The sequence below is a fragment of the Dermacentor andersoni genome, chromosome 6 (assembly GCF_023375885.2).
Source record: "Dermacentor andersoni chromosome 6, qqDerAnde1_hic_scaffold, whole genome shotgun sequence".
NCBI classification, from domain to species: domain Eukaryota; kingdom Metazoa; phylum Arthropoda; class Arachnida; order Ixodida; family Ixodidae; genus Dermacentor; species Dermacentor andersoni.
Window position 1 is genome coordinate 140,507,397 of NC_092819.1, and position 15,208 is coordinate 140,522,604.

General features: G+C 44.2%; 2 long non-coding RNA genes across 2 annotated transcripts; both read left to right on the top strand.

Moving 5' to 3' along the window:
- On the top strand, nt 1-2,520 carry LOC129382656 (uncharacterized). The gene is made up of 3 exons (XR_008610695.1): nt 1-108; nt 989-1,051; nt 2,339-2,520. It is a non-coding gene; the product is annotated as an uncharacterized lncRNA (long non-coding RNA).
- Nucleotides 2,521-7,121: 4,601 nt separating this feature from the next.
- On the top strand, nt 7,122-13,551 carry LOC129382657 (uncharacterized). Its single transcript, XR_011895011.1, has 3 exons — nt 7,122-7,291; nt 12,357-12,419; nt 13,329-13,551. It is a non-coding gene; the product is annotated as an uncharacterized lncRNA (long non-coding RNA).
- Nucleotides 13,552-15,208: the final 1,657 nt, after the last annotated feature.

Sequence of the window (15,208 nt, forward strand, 5' to 3'; positions counted from 1 at the left end):
ACGAGGAATCCCAAGTACTTTTTGCAGGATATAAGCGAGGCCTGAACCTTCACAAATTCATCCCTTCACCTAGCGACGTTTCAGACGCTGCCATCTACAGTCTCACTGGTGAGAATAGGCCTTTTCGCCGCTCGATTTCGAGCCATGTTTTATCGCGCGCTATTTCGGCACATAAGTTGTATCCCCGGTGCACGTCCTGGGTATACTGGTTTATTTAAAAATTATCTGAAAAGAAAATATCATATGGTGTTTATGAATACGCCATATAAAGTTTTCATAGTTAGGCATACCATTTTGAATGTGAAAACAGTTCTACATAGTTTGATCCATATGTAAAAGTATGTCAGGACCTGCGAGATTCCATTTCAAACTTTACCTAAACAGTAGTTTCACTGAAAAGAATTCCACTCGATGGCTAATGACGCCGTTATTATATATTTCAAGGAAAAAGACACTGAGGAATGAAGCCTATGCTTGCTCGATTGGAGAGTTGGTGAAATTTCGAAACAATCATCTGCATTGTGAGACACTTGTTAGGGTACACCCTGAGGTGGAACAGTGTTGGAACAGGTTGTCAATACAAATTAAGCGCAGTGAAGACATGGAGTCATTCAAGAAGAAGAGAAAACATATCTTAACACGCAAATAAAGCAGTAATTAGTCGTATGGCTGCAAATACATATACTAATGTAGATTATGGTTTTCCATTTTACAAAAAGCGAGCATGAAACGGCGTGTAGCATGCCTGGCTGTGGAACCTTATTTTCTGCTAATCAATCTTAAGAAGCTGCTGATCACATGTATAGGGGCTTGATCTCCCGCTCCAAAAGATATAAGTATCAATACAACCATATTAGCAGTCTTTTGATGCAATCCAATGTTGCAAATACGGTAGCCCCGTCAGCGTTTAGCGTAAAATGCTTATTAACTGAGAGCCAGTGCAGTTTTCCTGTGGAACTCATAGGTGGCTCAATTTATTTTCCTGCAGCACAAAGCAACATGAACCGCCAGTTTGGAATGGACCTCCTGTCGGTCGCCGCAATCGTAATTGGTAAAGATAACCATTTGCTTTCTATCCATTGCTTACTTTTTCACATCATGACAAAACAAAAGCTACAATTAGCCAACATAAATCTAAAATCTAACACAAGTAAATGTAATATCCACAATAAAACACTACGATTGCGAAGCAGTGACATCTCTGTATGATAATATGTCGGCCATGGAAGCGTGACATTTTTTTATAGTAACGGTAGCTGCTCATCATTGAGCCAGTGAAATAAAAAGTACTTTACCGTTCTGCATTCTGATGTCACGCATTCACGTCATAGCATGCGCTACCATGTTCCCGAAGCTTTCAGGACTATACAAATAATAAGAAGCTACCCTCCGATCCCTGATACCAAAAGAATCAAATATATTGTTGGGGCCTTTCCAAAGAAAATGCGGAAGTTAAAGTTTTCGAAGTAAACCTTTGCAAGTGCATTACGGGTGCCAGTAATATCGAAAAAATTTCGAATATATATATATCGACTAAATATTAACCACTTAATTTAAACTTACGCTGTAAAAACTCGTGTGGTACAGCTATGGTTATTCTTCCTCAACTTCAGCGCTATTTTTCGGTAGGCTATGTCTGTTGAAGAAATTAATGTTAAGCCCTTGTATGCTTGGTGAACTGGTGATACAACAACAGATATACCTGTTTTTAGCTTTTGAACACTCAACCCTGTTGTTATTACATCCTGTTGTAATTGGCTGTTCTCCAATCCTGCTGTTATTGGTTATTATTAGAATAATTGCACGTGCCCTAATATATGGATTTGTCAAATTAAATGAAAAAAAAAATATCGAAGTATGAGAACATGTGAACAATATGCTGAATTTGCCTAGCGCTCTGTGTGATGTCGAAGTTTTAACAGGAAATGAGCAGCTACTGCTTTTCGGGGAACCGTTTTCGGCGAGACACGATGTGAGCAGGACAGATGCCCAGTGGGCGTTTTCAATTGCTAAACATTTATTTGCTGCTTCTCAGAGAGGTTGTTACCACTCAGTGAACGAAAAACCATGCCGCTTCCGTGGACATGGGGATATGGAAATACAGTCGAGCATGGTTATCGCCTGTCTTTTTTATGTGCAAATTACGCCTTAACTATTCGCAAAAATAGTTCTCGATTTCTTCATCTGAGCACCAGAACATTTTTTCTAAAATTCTACCTCGATAATTATAAATCCAACTTCTGACCTTTTGCCAGAAATAACACGTAATTTTGATGAACGGTTATTGTTACAAAGGCCCCCTTTATTAGGCCTGAAACTGCTTTCTTCTACATTTCAGCTTTGATCGTTATGGCTCCCAAGGAAGCTCTCGCTAGCCTCGGAGGAGGCGTGGGAGGAACCGGAGGCATCCAAGGCTTTGGCAAGAAGTGAATTTTCGTGTGTCCTGAATCCAGCCATTCCACCTTTGTCACGGTCTGGATGACCAGCTCGCCTGCAATAAAATGCCTGTTGACATCATAATTGTGAATACATGCTTTTATCACATTAAAAATACGGCTGGTTGGATACGTTTGACGAGAATCGGAAAAACGTTTACAATTTACACAGCCGCAATCTATAGGTTGTTGCGCATGTTCATGGAAACAGTTGGTGTGAAGAGAAGACGGGCCATCTTTTCTGCTCTTTGCGAAATTAGGGTGACCAGGGATCAAAAGTGCGAATATTTTCAGTGTTTGGCTCTTTTCCATTTCACTTTACGTAAATATCCACATTTAGTTATTGAACGAGACATGTCCCCCTACATACCATGACATCATTGTCTCGATGGTTCAGGTTGCGTTTAACATTTTTTTATATTATATACTCCGTTGATCCGCCTTATTCTGCTCACTCACTGCGTAGCGAGTTTCTCCACTCGCAATCTCGATGTTTCGATTCCATAAGTTATTACCAACATTGCATTCCCCACGTGTATCATATCCGTGAGGCCCACGGTTGGATATATCATACCTGCGAGGCTGCCGAAACAGGGACTGGAACGGACGGACGGCAGATTGTGGATTTGGTACAAATACAGAAATACAAAACAAAGCGTACTGTGGCTTGTACGGTACCCTCAATGGACTAAAAGAAAATTAGCCGCATTTTGCGGAATGGGCATTGTCGGCTTCTACCGGCGGCTACTTCTGTTTTCCTCGTGGTTTATTGCCCTGTTCATGTTTAATTGTTCATTAGCTCTATTGTACCTGTGTACAAATCTGGTAGTCGTTCCAGTCCATGCAATTACCGCCCAATTTCCCTAACTTGCATGCCTTGTAAAATTCTACAGCATATATTGTGCTCCAGTATTGCATCTCATTTAGACAAGCACTCTTTTTCTTTCCAAATCAACATGGATTTAGACGAGTCCACTCATGTGAAACGCCGCTGTTCGAATTGACCACAGACCTTCACCTCCATCTTGACTCCCTTTTTAAACCGACGTTATCTCTCTTGACTTTGCAAAGGCGTTTGATTGGGTCGCCCATCTACGTCTTACCGCGAAACTTGCTTGTCTTAATCTCGACCCACTTGTATTGTCCTGGATTGAATGTTTTCTCACAAACCGCTCACATCACACTGTCATCGATAACCTCAAGTCGACAAGTAGTCCAGTCTTGTCAGGTGTACCAGAGGGCTCTGTGCTCGGACCTCGTTTGTTTCTAATTTGTTTAAATGACCTCCCTAATATCATTCTTTCATTAATTCGGTGATTAGGTGATGACTGCGTCTCCTATCGGCGCATATCCTCCCATAATGACCAACTAATACTCCAGGAAGACCTAAGCAAAATAGCAAATTGATGCTCTATTTGACTCATGTCCGTCAACGTTTCCAAGTGCAAGTACATGTGTGTAACTCGCAAGCGAGACATAATTAACCACCAGTACTTTCTTAATTCCACACCCCTGACTAAAGTCGACTCTTACCGTTATCTAGGCGTTAATATCTGTGATGTGTGTAGTGCGCGACATGGTTCGGTGATCGGGACGGAAAAAAGCAGACGACAAGGAGTGCGCGCGCCGAGGCGAATTCCGTACTGGAGGAAAACGACGACGCCGAAGAGCGTCCGGCACGCGAACGCGCGGCGGAAGAAAAGAAAACAAAAGTAAAATGCCAACCAATTAGGAAAGGCCATTGGGCGTCAGGCAGCCAATCGGAAAATGACTAATCGGCCAAGGCAAGGCGCGCTGGCAGAAGGGGGAGACGCCGGGAGAGTTCCAGGAAGCGACGCCAGGAGAAGGTGGGCCACCGAACCGGGAGTTGAGGACAGGCCGTCGGGTTCCGGACCCGAGCCACCAGGACTTCACCCGACCGGGGCCTCCTGCCAACCCGTTCCTGTGCGTCGCCAGCCTACCCGAGCGTGCCGCCAGCTGCTCAAGGCCGGTGAGCTTCTGCGCCCGTCGGCGGGACAAGAGCAGTCGGGCTACGGGCCCGAGTTCTACGCCCAGTTGCCCAGCCAGAACGCCGCCGCCATCTGTCGTACCTAAGGTCCCTCTATAATTTTCAAGGTAGCGCCATCTGCCGCGCGCGCCACCTAGGAAGTTCCTGTAGCAGACGGCGCCAACGCTAAACCGCGGCGCCGCGGCATTCGTGAGGTGAAAAAATATCTGCATACGCGCGGAAATAAAACCTTCTGGTGCCTGACTGTGGTGAAAAACGAAAGAAGGACCCGAACTGCTAAATTTAGTCCTTTAATTTCAAATAAGTGCTCCAAGAAAATAGCTCAAGAGAGCGTAATGAGGGATTGATCGCCTCGATTCCGCGTGTTTACATTTCGTTCGTTTGCGCTCAATCGCCGCGCGAGCCTTGGTGATTGCTTACGCTTAATCCCGTATGCTCTGTGAAATCTTTTGCATGTAAGTGTGCTGCGTACACATAGCGGTTGCATTGAACGAAGAAGTCGTGTAAAAATGAAGGCTGGCAGTCGCTTGGACCGGAAAACTTTCGACATAACGTCGCTCAAACGTGCGATTCTCAAAGCGCGCGACCCTCACGGCAACTAAACAACATCCTGTGTGTTTGTGGAAACGAGTGCGCCAACAATCTTCTTGTCGCTGAGTGTGTATGTCGTGTAGCGATTACACGACGACTGCTGTGTCTTGTGGTTCAATGCTACGAGCCAGTGCAACTGTGGTGACATGATGAAGAGGTGGTATGGATCGTGTCAGCGTGTCTCCTCGATCGTGTTCGGGCTGCCAGCGCGATCTGATCTCGCGGCACACCAACATCGAGCGTAGTGTGTGCGCGTGTGTGAATGTGGTTGACTGTTCTCGTGAACCGTGCGACGTCGCCGCGTAAACTCGAATCATGACGCGCATTGTTGTCTTTATCCCTTTTCGCCTCCGTGCACCGCTAAATCCCTGTAAGAATTAGAGGGCCCTTATACGAAACGCACGCGGATTGACCCAGCTATTACTGCACTGTGTTTTGCTGGCAATCCGCGTATCGCTTGTGGCGTTTTTCTTATGTTTATTTGCAGTTGTGTGTTTTTCATCAGTAAAATGGCATTGCCGATTACTGAACCATCTTCGAGTGTAAGGGAAACTTGGAAGGAAGGAGCTCGCAGCTGTATGTAATGTACTTTGATATACTGTATTACGCTTTATTATTTGACGGCCAGTAGCTGTGGCTATGCAGTATTCGTTTTTAAAAACAGAGTAATGCAGGCACTTAGCAATATATTTATTCACATATGCGATGCACAAAATACGATTAGGATATTGGAAATTACATTTTGGACATGTTGTAAAGCGCAGTTAACAACGCGCGCACAAACACAGGAAGGTGTAAAAGTAGAATTCGCTGCTGAATTTTATTTTTTATCGCACGTAACGCAATGCGGATATTTGTCAGCGAGTTAATGCGTTTCTGCCCCACTATTTACTTGCATGCTAGGTCATACTGCACTTGCTAGGTCAACGGGCTCGTAATGCACTAAAATCACATTCAATCAAGTCAACATTCAATGTAAGTCAACATTCAATCTCCTCAAACTTCGGCCGTCATCATTCATGCGCGCGAATGAAATAATACTGCAGCTCTGCGCACACAGGTGTATACTTTCTCTCGCACCTTCGTATCGCTCTACGTTACTTTCCTCGCGTAGTCGTGCAGTTACCGACGGTTCAGTCTTTCCGTCCATTTCTATGCAACCAGAATTACCTTCTGGTTAGGTTTTGTTTGCTGCGCGGGATGCAAAATAACTTCTTGTCATCCTCCGTCTGATCTCGGCACCCATCCGCACAGCAACAAGGCATTTCGGTCCTTCGCATCCTAGGTCATGCCGATCTATTCAGCGGGCTCACAGAGAACTAAAATAAATAATCTCCACAAACTCCGGCCCTCAACATTCATGCACGCGAGTGAAATACTATCACCGCTCGACACACGCACGTGTATACTTTCTATGGCACCTTTGTATCGTTGTATGTTACTTGCCTCGCATAGTCGTGCTGTTACCGACGGTTCAAAGTCCGTCCGTGCAATTTTGTGTAACCATACTTTTCGTCTGGTTAGGTTTGGTTGCCGCGCGCGATGCAAAATAACTTCTTGCCATCCTTCGTCCGGTTTCGGCACCCAACCGCACAGCAACAAGGCATTTCGGACCTCCCGGAACGAAATTATCGCAGCGATGTGCAAAGCACAACAGGCGAAACGCGCGCTCTTCGCCCGGCGCGCAGGAACTTTCATGGCGGCAAAGGGGCGGAGCAAGGTCACATGTCACCGATCAGCCTATCGCAGGCGCTGTCGGCTGGATCAAAGCCTGGCGGTACTTTTAAATGATTGAGGGATTTTAGTCGTACCGCCTGCTGCCCGACGCCGGCGTTCGAGCTTCTGTTAATTAATTATGGGGTTTAACGTGCCAAAACCACTTTCTGATTATGAGGCACGCCGTAGTGGAGGACTCCGGAAATTTCGACCACCTGGGGATCTTTAACGTGCACCTAAATCTAAGTACACGGGTGTTTTCGCATTTCGCCCCCATCGAAATGCGGCCGCTGTGGCCGGGATTTGATCCCGCGACCTCGTGCTCAGCAGCCCAACACCATAGCCACTGAGCAACCACGGCGGGTGGCGTTCGAGCTTCTGTGCCCGTGGGCAGGACGAGAGCAGTCGGGCTACGGGCCCGAGTTCTACGCCCAGCTGCCCGGCCAGAACGCCCCCGCCATCTACTCGTGCGGCCTAGCCGCATACCTTCTGTCTCCAAGGGAGAGCTGGCGCGCTCTGGCAAAGTCACCTAGAAAAAAATGTAAGGCCTCCGCACGCCGGTGTGACGTCACGCTAGTCGGATGGGCCAGAAAGTCGACGCTGCCGGCGTCTCCGCGCCTAGGTTCGTTGCGCTTGCAGGGTGTCTCTTTGCGCGTCGCGGATACTATGACATGGGAAAGTTAGTGTTGTCCTTAAAGTGACAGCAACCTATAAATGTATATGCTTCGGTTCCAAAGGAAGACACGTATAGCTGACGCAAAAAAATAAGGGGGAGCCGGTGGTTCACCGCAGTCAACACCACCATAGAAAGCAACATTCTTTCATACCTTCCTTAGATTACTTGATTGGCGACATCTTTTTTGCGTGTATCGCAACACGACCTGCCTTATTGTGCTTGTGATGTTTGGTAGGGAAGACAAGCAAACTGCATGCAGCTTAGTCACTTTAACCTTAGACGGAAAGAAAGAAAGAGGAACACTGCATATTGAAGACACAGAATACTTTATTCACGAATGATAAGAACTGCATTCAGAAACAAACGTTTTAAATCTTCCATATACAATTATCATTCTCACTCTTGCATTGCGTAAAACAGTCCTCGATAGACACACGTATATCGAGGTTCATTTCATTTTGAAAATTTTATCATTATAGGGTCACGCACAACTAATTGTCAAATAGAATAAGCTTCCGTCTTTGTTGTACCATTTCTTGTGGTTATTTCCACCCGCCTTGTTTGCAGGCCTTTTTGGTCTGCATAAAATACTGAGATAATGGTGAAAATAAGTAAAAAACGAGAGGCCTACTCTCAGTCCTAAAGGAAAACATGCAATAAATGAATCGCGGTAGCATGGAGAGTTCGAATCGTAATGAGGTAGCACAATGCACTCAAACGCTAACATTTGAATTGGCCAAAATGCAGGGTTTAAATTTTGATAATTTAGGCAAATAAGTCCTAGCTACGCCACAGGTTTCTTTTTACAAGGGCTCTGTCAACACAAACATATGTAGATATTCAACAAAACAGAGCTTCATGAATAAAAAATAAATAATGAGAAACATCTCAGGCCTTCAAGGTCTGCAATTTTCGGTCGTTATTGGGGTTGCGTAATTTGTCGTTTTCTGTGCGGCACAAGTTGTTCAGCAGTGTATTCGCTGCAGCACTTACAACATGCCCCATTACCTCCTGTGCAGGATGACCGAAATCACACACATATACATCCTCAAAGTCATGAAGAGTAGCGAACACAAGGCCGACAAGAGTATCCTTCTGCCTAGGAAGGCTGAAAAATCGTACGAAATATTCTGGTGTCCTGAGCTTGTCCCATATAATTTCAGTAAAGAGTTCAGCATCAACTACAACTGCTCGTGGAAACTTCACGCCACCCCTTGTCATCTTCATTATTAATGCATTCTCAGGGTCATCTAGATCGACGTCTTGCATCACAAGGCTTTCACTGCAAGATGCGCATGTCAACCTAAAAGAGCTGGATGGGCATAATAGCCGGCAACAAAGGTTAGTGCCGGTAGGCTTGACGTTTTTTTCTCAATGTCAGAGTCGGTCACAGTGACTTGAAACTGGCCGTTTCCTGAATTTACACTTGTCTCCAACGTGCTCGCGCTCGGTGGTAGTAGAATGTCCAAATCTGGCAGGTCCAGAACGTCCGGTACTTTCCAAAGCGGTCCTCTAAGCTATCAGTTTGAAATTTGCCCAAAAGAACATACTCGAAATGAAGCTCTTCGAGACAGTATATGGCAAGCTCGTGCAAGGCGTGGGTAGTGTGGCTGAAAGCTATGTGCGTTTCACGTGTCAAGCGGCCATTGTCATGTTTGAGGCTTCCCCAGTGATCAAGCCATTGAACTATTCTCTCTAAGAATTCTAGTTGAGGACATGACGATGAAACTATTGGACATTGCAACTGATCTCGCAGCCGCTGTACTTTTCTTGGCGTCTTGACGTTAACAATGTTCCACAAAGTCAAAATGGTGTCGACATATTGACATGTTTCCTTTGCATGCTGGAACGTTGCAACATGAGAGCAGCAACAGTAGATGAGTTAAAAATCTTTAAGGCCAGTTTAACGTTCTGCCGTTCCATGTTCGAGGGGTTCAGTGCCTTCAAAGTGAGCGTTCGTGCTAGCTTCAAGAGATCATGCTTTTCAGCTTCGTTCAACTGGCATACTACCTTGAAAGATGCTGTAAGTATCTTTGGTTCTGCCTCATCACTCTTCGGTTCAGGAAAGTACATGCATTTCCCAATGTTTCTTTGATTCAGCCAGTTATTTCTTATACACTTTAGTATGTGAACTGGGTCCAACACGAAAAACAGGGGTCGTGATGGGTCAGCAGGATGCTGGTAAACAATGCTGACACTTGCAGTCTTAGCGAAATAGGACATGGCTTTTCTGTTTATGGAGTTATTTCCGGGGTCACTGCGTATACTCTAAAACCAGATGCCTCTAGATCAAGAACAATCTTCCGAAGGAAGTCGTGCAGCGCCTAAGCACCGATTTGTGCCGCAGGAAGAATGTGTACAACATCCTTGTTTGAAGAAAGCAGGCTCTGCATCATAAATACGTGGGCAGTTTTTGCTGCAGTCGATGAATTTACCGCAGCACCAGTAGCAAAGCCAGCCTTGTAATAAAAAAAACGATTGAAGGTGAATCTCATCAATCATTAACGTTACAGTCTTTTCATGCTCTTTATATGTGCTTACAATACGCTTTGCATAGGAAAGAAAGCTACATTCTTGCTGCTCCGTTTCAGGGCGTACATCGTACGATGAACACAGTCTTCTGATCGTATCAGGATGCGGCATCTTAAGCTTCATCGAACTTCTCATGAATCTATATGCATGAGGTGAAATTCTGAACAAAAGGCTAGCAAAAACCAATAAATCGGGGGGATATCGGCCAGCATTATTCAAAACAAGATCAACTTGACTCTTCAAGAATTTAAGCACTTCCAAATGCCATTCTTGCAACTCACATGCGAAATGTTTTCCACTTACTTCCTCTAGCAATGTCGAAACCAATGTCAGTAGATGACGGGCCTTTTCAGAACGCTCAGTGCTGATATCCTTACGTGTCTGTTCGATCACGTGTAACACACTTTTCAAATCTCGCAAGTCGCACAGCTTTTCAGGAACTAACACATCACCACACTTCCTCACATCCGTTTCACCAAAATATACTTCGACGCGCAGGTCTGTGGACACGATCACCGAAGTACGGACTGCAGGAACAGATTGAAGTGACACGTCCAAAAATAAAACGTTGGAGTCCTTGTTCAAAACTGTCCAAAAGTCCGAACTCTGAAAGCTTGGCAAGGCCTTCAGCAAGTCCGCAAAGCTACCAACCACATTTTTGGCGTCCTCTTCTGCTTGGGTTTGCTGAGAAAGCATTCTTGCTTTTTGCAAATATGTGGCTTCCAAGCGCGCTCTTTTGGTACCCGGCGCTTCTCGAACGCACGCTTGTATATGTTTCCTAACATATACAACAAATAAGGTCCGTGCCAATCTCAAATAATATTCTTTAAGTAGGCAGAGCTCCATAAGGCAAATCCAATCCGTTATGGCAAAAACGGTGCATTCTTCCAAGTCAATCAAATTACTTCTAAAATTGCTTGCAGGGAACCCTTTTGTGCATGTGTTGGTGTTTCGTTCTAATGTTAGGCGGTGTACCAAAAGAAATTTACTCATTACCCTGGCAATTTTCAATTACTGAAGCGATCGAAAAAGAGAAAGCGTGAGTGAAAAGATCTTTATTCAATAATGCTGAAAGCTTTCCTCATTCTCTTGCAATTACCTTTGTAGCATTAGCCGGATACGAAAAGTGCTCAATGAAAATCAGATGAAGCTTAGAGTGAAGGCTGTCATAAGTGTTGCATTTAGTTTTTAATTAATCGGCCTCTTGTTATTCACTGTTAGCCTAATGAAGGGACCTCAACAATTCGTCCTAGTATTTAAGGCCCACTGGAAGAGAGCTTCCCTTAAACCAACCACTGCGGCCGACACAGCTGAAGGGTTGTCGTACCAGTACAGGTGAGTAAGTGGCTGTGTACGCTTCTGATTTACCCTAGAGATTATATCGCCGTCTAGATTGGCAGCTTGTTACCAATTGTTTGCCTAAGTGTGCATACTCGGAATAAAAGATCCCTGTGTGGTATGACATTTTATCTAATGTTTTCTCATTCGCTTTTTTCATACTCATTGTTCAACACATCGGCATTTTACATGTGAGACAAGAAGTCTGCAATGCATTATAATTGGTTCAACGATATCCTTGTCGTAAAATTTAGACAGATGAAAACATGTCTCTAACACATCATGACGGCGTCGCCAGGCGGAAATACGACAAACGCTAAGGCTGGTGGGTTTGTCAGAGTGCTCCCAACATTCTTTTGTTACTATCCTAGACACTACCCTCGAGTAAAACAGTAAGTGTGCAGAGTTTGCTGAACCATAGGGAATGATGGAGAATGTTTCCTTTTTTTCCCGCATAAGCTTAATGCGACACACAAGCTGTGTTTCTATGCTTGAGACGCATGATGAAAGAAAAGAAAGAGGGAAGCCACTTCGTTATATCGAAACCAACGACTTCTGTCGATGGTAAGAACGTTTTCTTTGCCGAAGACGTCGTTTCATACAAATCGTCTTGAAAGCAGAATAGCGTCACGGTATATCGCTCTGTGAAAATCATCTTGTCCGTGGGGAAGACCGACTATGCTGTTATGCTGACACAGCATAACCCCTATAGTTAATAGATAGTAGTGCCGCTTGCCGCTGGCGTTTTCACCATCTGCTCTTACCTGCAATACAAATTTTAGCGTACGTCAGGCACGTTCGAACGTTGCGCTTGTAACTTTCATATTCTGATACCTTAACTATAAAAAACAACAGAACGCTATTGTACAAACTCTTAAATGTGTTGCAACTATGCAGAAGAACGAGATTTGCCTTTTTGTTCTCACTTCATGTTATAATAAAAGTGAAACAAAGCTTTGGTGGGAGAAGGGTAAACGCGTAAATGTTGCAGAATATTTTTGCCTGAGGCACCATTGTTTTTATGTTTTATTGGGCACTACATCTGCACTTTCTTCTCCAGTGCCATTCAACATGAACCGTGTATTGGGAATGGACCTTCTCGCAGCCGTTGCCGTTGCCATAGGTGCATATACCTTGTCAAATTCGATTTTATTTATCAATCGTGTTGTTGTTTTATTACTATAGATGTTAGTGCTTTTCATGGTTACACGTGGTGACCTACTTACAAGAGAGTGCTCGTGTAAAATAGTAATGCTAATAGCTCGCCACGGTGGCGTAGGGGCTTCATTGGCTAAAGCCGAGATCGAGGGATCAAATCCCGACCGCTGTGGTGCCATTTGGATGGGGACCGAATGCAGAAACTCCCTCTTCCGGTGCATCACGGGCTCGGGAAAGTCCGCCATGGGGTCTAAATTAATCAGCTCTCCTGCACTTTGGCGTTGCTCATAATCAGAACGTGGTTTAGGAGGATCGTTATTTGGGCTAAATGTTACTGATGCCCGATTATTACAACGCGTGTGTCATTTTTCGTGCCTAGCCTTTGTCTTCGTTGTTTTTCCTTTAATTTGAGCTATGTTTTCTGTTCTGCGTTCTTCCGGTGTGCTCACGGTTATTTTCCTTGTAATTTTGCATCCTCACCATGTAAAGCGTTGAGTTTAGAGGCAGTTTTGTGCTCTATTTGTTTTTGTTTATATAATATGATAGCTTCAATATTCACCAATAACTTATTACCTATTCATTGCGTAATTGTGGATACTGAGAACAGGGTATGACAACACTGCCGCTTCCATTATCACAACTGGCATAGTACCCCTTAAGCCTGCGTTTCTGTTGACTGTTGCATAGCGCTCCGATCCCCATGGAACGGTTCTCTTAAAAGGCATAATTGGATTATTCATTTATTCCTGTTTTTGTAACAAAGATTCGTGGTAAACCGATCCCAGTAAATAACAGTTAAATTGCTCATGGCGAAGATGCATGTATTATTAAACTGAAATACCAACCCATTATCTAATGCATTCTGCGTTTTCAGCTTTGATCATCATGGCCCCCAATAAAGCTGCTGCTCTAGGCGGCGGTGTTGGAGGTACGGACGGAATCATGGGTCACAGCAAGAAGTGAATCAGCGCTGACAGAAGATGAAGGGGCTTCAAGTTTTGCTAGGACAAAGACGACATGTGATCCAATAAAATACGCAAATAAGCAAAATGGGCGACCTTTTGTATGCTTTGGCGCCACGTGTTACATCAACGGGCGATGCCTAGACCTACTAGTACAACATCACATATTTAAACTCATTCGTCCAAACAGAGTGAATTAGGACAAACAACCGTACTGTTTCTTCAGAAACAACTGGTGGGTTTAGCAATACGTTCGCTGAATGATCAAACCCTGAGAATTCCATTGAACATATCGATGGTACTGCTATAACATTGCTGTTATTCCCACTCCATTGAAAATTTATTTCGAGAATCCAACCGCAGATTAGCATTATTGACAATCCGTGGAATGTAGTTCCCGCTTCGACGCCCTAAATGTGTGAATGTTCTGTTCAAATAGCGATATCGAAACGCGTATTGTTGACTCGCGATGCTCATGTCTCTTCCGCAGTAGAAGTAGCAAGTGCGTCTGCATACGAATGAAATGCAACTGATGCAGCCGAGATTCTAACTTTCGATTTCACGTTCAGGAGAAAAGCATCGAAGTGGGTTGAGGTACTGGAATGTGTGCGGTCATTAATTTAGCAGATAAGTAACAGGCGCTGATAGTTAGGTTACGGGCAAGGTATATGTATTGTAGATAGCTTTGGCGAGATTGGCAGCGGTCGTTAGTCATCATTTATTGTTACTGTTTCATTGTAAAATATCACAGCCAATGTCTGAGCCATTTCATTGGCGTGAACCTATGTAACGTTAGCATACGTAATTGATGAATATGTAGACGACAACAATACAAGTACAACGACTTTCTTAATTTGCGAACATGCGTTTCATTGCAGATTGATCAATAATTTAGCCTTAACGGGTCAAGGGTCAGTTCTGGCCAAAGAACGCCAAACAAATGATGCGAAGCGTTTACAATCGTTTAAGTATTCATGGATGTCCCATCGCTTTAAAGTAACCTAAAATCAATCACTTTGTAAGTGAGGGAAAAACATACGTGCTAAAAATATGAGAATAATAAGTGAGGTGTGCTATCAGTGGTAAATAAACATGGGATATTGATTAGCAGATAAAAATATAGAAGTATCGAAGTAGCACAGATGCCTTACCTGTTGCCTCGTGCGCAAAAAAATGGGAGGCATGCGGTCGAAATACACATTTCGCTGCAGCAGCAGCCTTTGAAGACAGACCGTGCCATTGGACATTGATCAGTTGGGTGTACGACATTTAGTACTTCTGCATCGTTTAGAATAAATTACGGAGCGATACAGCCCTGTGAAGTTCGTTTTTCAACGAAGCTGCTATGGTGGCTGAAATTATGTTGGTGTAGAGTTTTGGTTGTATATAACTGTACATACAATCATATACATGCAATTTATGTGAAGAACAAAGAAATAAACAATCATTTGTTGTCTTGTCTCTTTTCCTATTATTTTAGGTTTATTTTGCCAAGCAAGTAATGATGACCTTGTGGAAGCTGTGATTCACCGCCAATGGCTCTGCGACGACGCTCGTTTGGTTCTTCGCTAGCTTCAAATCTATACGCGATCGCTGACGCGTTGTTCTGCGCACTTTACGGTCACTGTAACACTGTAGACCAAGCATTTAGCGGACAAAGGACAGTAGCCTGAAGGCGCACTAATTAGGCTGGTGTTGTCGACGTAGCAGTGATGGAGCCCCATTTAGACGAAGTGACGATATGCCTTGACAAGGGCACAGTTCAAAGGAGTGCACGAAATAAAACACGTTC